At 37.5% G+C, this 3,804-nt stretch overlaps 1 pseudogene; it reads right to left on the bottom strand.

Annotated features, from left to right (window-relative positions):
• Window positions 1-2,753: 2,753 nt before the first annotated feature.
• On the bottom strand, window positions 2,754-3,242 carry LOC114891734 (annotated as a pseudogene).
• Window positions 3,243-3,804: the final 562 nt, after the last annotated feature.

Genomic DNA, 3,804 nt, shown 5'->3' with positions numbered 1-3,804 from the left:
CATTTTATTATACTTTCTATAATTGCTCCTTGGATGTTTAATAAGCAAATCACTCTTCAAACGCCCAAATCAGACTTGCAATCACCTTCCACACACCTACCTATTCCTCACCAGCATTCTACTTCTCAGTAGGTAGCCTTATCATCCACTCAGTTGCTCAAACTAAAAATCTAAAAGTGATTTGTTGATTTGTGTTTGTTTTATTCCTTCACATCTAATATGCAGTTATTCAATAAATCCTCTAGGAGATATGCCAGATAGGAGGACTGTACCAACTCTACTGCTAAAATGCTAGTCCGTGCCACAGTACACTTGTCTCTGGACTACAGCAACAAATTTCTGAATAATCTTTCTGCAACCAGGTTGGTACTTTATAGTTCAGATTGAGTTTTCCAAATAATATATTTGACTATGTTACTTTTTGATTAACATCTACCAACATTGCTGATCCACTAGTACCTTACCATAGCTGACCCTTGAAAAACACGGGGGTTAGGGGTGCCAACCCTCTGCATAGTCAAAAATCTAACTGTAACCTATAGCTGAACTTCCCTGTACAGAGTTCTTTATTTTTGAGGTTCTTCAATATCCTCAGTTCTAATTCCACAGATTCAACCAACCATGCATTGTGTAGTACTGTAGTATTTACTATTGAAAAATATCTGCTTATAAGTTCAAACCCATGTTGTTCAAGGGTCAAGTGCATTGACATCAGAAAAGAATGCAAATTTTTAATCTCGATTTAAAAGAAGTAAATAATCTGACTCATCACTGTTTATTGGTGCTCAGTTCCCACCCCTTTTCATTCTATCCCTCTATCTCAACCACATTTGCTGTGGTGTGATGCATAATCGACCCTAAATAGGCCTCTCTTGATCCCCATAACTGTGAATGTTACCCTACATGAAAAAAATAACTCTGTAGCTGTGACTAAGGATCTTGAGAAGGGAAGATTATTCTGGATTGTCCAGCTGGTCCATAAATGCAATCACAAATGTCCTTTATAAAAAGGAGACAGAAGCAGATTAAACTCAGAAAAGAAGGTGCAATATGATTGTGGAGGCAAAAACTAGAGTGCTGTGGCAACAAGCCAAGGAATGCTGGCCACCATCAGAGCTGGAAGAGGCCAGGGCAAGGGCAAGAAATGGACTCTGGCTTACAGCCTCTGGAGGGAGGGAAGCCCACTTGGCACCCTGATTTTAGCCCAGTGACTTTGGATTTCCAGCCTTCAGAACTACGAGAGAATACATTTCTGTTGTTTTAAAACATTGTTTGTGATCATTTGTTACAGCATCCATAGGAAACTAATATCCTTACTTTCTTCTGTGTCTGTTTCATACAGTTTACATTTACTGATTTTTGTTTTGTTTTGTTTTGGTGTTTTGTTCAATCATGTTCTTAGATTATTAGATCTCACAAGCTTATAAATTTAACATGATTGCAACAGAAATAAGTTCGCATTAGTCAATGATTCTCAAATGCATACAGTAGTCAAGATGACCCTGCATCTGGGAAGAACTAGCAAGTTTAACGAAACCTCCAGATGACCCTACATTCACCCATGCTATAGACCATGATGGTTTGGGTAGTTCTAAATAGAATAACCTCTGAAGACCTAGTTGGGTAGATATTAATATTTAATGTTACTGTTGAACTTCTTTGCTATTTATTTGCATAACCCTCCAGGTTTGGGCTGTTTCTGCTTCTACTGCATTCTGAATACCAACAGGTTGTTGTTCCTTACCTAACTACCTTATAAGGATGGCTTTTATTCTTTACCCCAGGTCTCCAGCTGCTTTGCTTAGGTACACAATTCTTTAATATCTTTTTAAAGTGAACTAAACATAGTTGGAGGGCAGAAGACTAATTTTATATATCTCTTGTATCCCACAAAGAAATCCAGGCCTGTGTACACAAGGGTCATGAAAGAAAATAACTGAAGTAAAACACCATTGAATTGCATCTTCCCTTAGTATTTACATACCACTACCATTCTTTCAATTCCCTCCAATCATCACCAACCTGTTAACGTCCCTTCTACTTCTCTCCATTTTGACATCTCTTCCAAGAGGTTAATATGTGCAAATATCTGTGCCCTTGTTTTCTAACCTTACCCAAATGTATAAAATTTCCCTTCCAAGAGGACAATATCACACACACAAAAATAGAATGCCAGATATTTACATCCTGAGAATGTGATGGGGGCAAGTGTTATTCATTTAAAACGTAGCTAACAAAAACAAGTCTAAAATAACAAGAATATTTTTTAAAGGTACTCAAATATGTCTCAAATTTTAATAAGATCCTCTATACACACATTTATTTGCTACTGAAAATTTTTATTACAATACAACACGCTGCTCTAACAGTGCTCTGGCCAAGCCACCCAACGTTTTCTTTACATTCCTTCCACTCAAGTTTATTTGTTTCAAATTCTCGATATCGGGTTTCATTTTACAGGGACTTCAGGTTTCTAAAACAGGCAGTACCTAAGACCTATTAGTGCTTCTTGTGCCAAATCAAAATGGAATTAAAGTATATTCAAGTCATTCAGATGCAAGTTACATAGATTCCTTATAAGTTACTTGTATTCAGGTAGAAAAGAGATGCAAGAAAAAAAGACATCACAGAACTTATAATATAGGTTATCAAAATATTGGTACCCAAACTGCCCTAGTGTAGAGTAGCGTTCCCAAGCTGCTTCATAATGATCCTAAAATTACTATCAGGAAAAAATAGTACAAGAATAAAGTTTATGGCTCATCCGACCATGTGTCATAACTACTGTCATAATTGTTGTTGTAATTATTCTCATAATTATCCTCAGAAGGATCTCTATGATACAGGCAATAATAACAGCTACATCTAAATCTTTCCATTCTTGATTGAGTCTCAACATCCTTCTGCTGAGGTTCTCTTTGAGACTCAGACAGAGGAAGTCATTTGCCATAGCAATTTTTAATATATTGAATCACCCTTTCCATCCTTTCTCTCCAAGCAATTAACAATGCCCTCCCCCCCTCTTCCTCCTGTAGATTAAGTCTCCATCCAGTCTGTTGAGGTGAATATTCTGGCAGAGTGGATAGCAATTTGCTACTAGGGTTGAGAGTCAAGTTACTGAGGTTCTTTATTAACACTGCAGAGATAGGTTGAGAGGCAGCTAGAATTGCCTGGGAATTTTCATTGATGGACATTTGAGGAGACACCAGGGTACAGGTTAGGTTAACCTCTGATGAATCCATTGGGAGTCTAGTCACAGCTTGAAGCTCCTCCTAGATTTTTGAATTCCAGTGGAAGGTGATGGTTTACTCAAACTGCTACAAAGTAGCCTGGAAGAACTATAGAGCCAAGAAACAGTAAAAACCAAGCTCTGACACACCTGATGAGGGAAAAATCCCTGCATTTACTATTGGTTTGACTTAGAATGCTCTTCATCCAGGTCTAATCATAGATGGATTGTCTCACCATTTACTTAATTAACAGCTCAAAAATTTCCTTTCAGAAAAGTTTTCTCTAGTCATCCTGGCTAAATAACATCTGTCTTCCAACTACTTTCAGTCACGGAAATCATGAGGCTTTCCCTTTTCTTTTCAAGTAACAGCACACCAGGATGTTTTTTTGGTTTTTTTTTTTGCTTTTATTTATTTATTTACGTCTTTATCGGAGTATAATTGCTTTACAATGGTGTGTTAGTTTCTGATTTATAACGAAGTGAATCAGCTATCCATATACATATATCCCCACACCTCCTCCCTCTTGCGTCTCCCTCTCACCTTCCCTATCCCACCCCTCTAGGTGGACACA

The sequence above is a fragment of the Monodon monoceros genome, unplaced genomic scaffold (genome assembly GCF_005190385.1).
Source record: "Monodon monoceros isolate NGI ecotype Baffin Bay Population unplaced genomic scaffold, NGI_Narwhal_1 Super_Scaffold_12, whole genome shotgun sequence".
Taxonomy (NCBI): domain Eukaryota; kingdom Metazoa; phylum Chordata; class Mammalia; order Artiodactyla; family Monodontidae; genus Monodon; species Monodon monoceros.
Note: the sequence above shows the minus strand (reverse complement) of the source record. Positions and strands in the feature narration are given on the sequence as shown.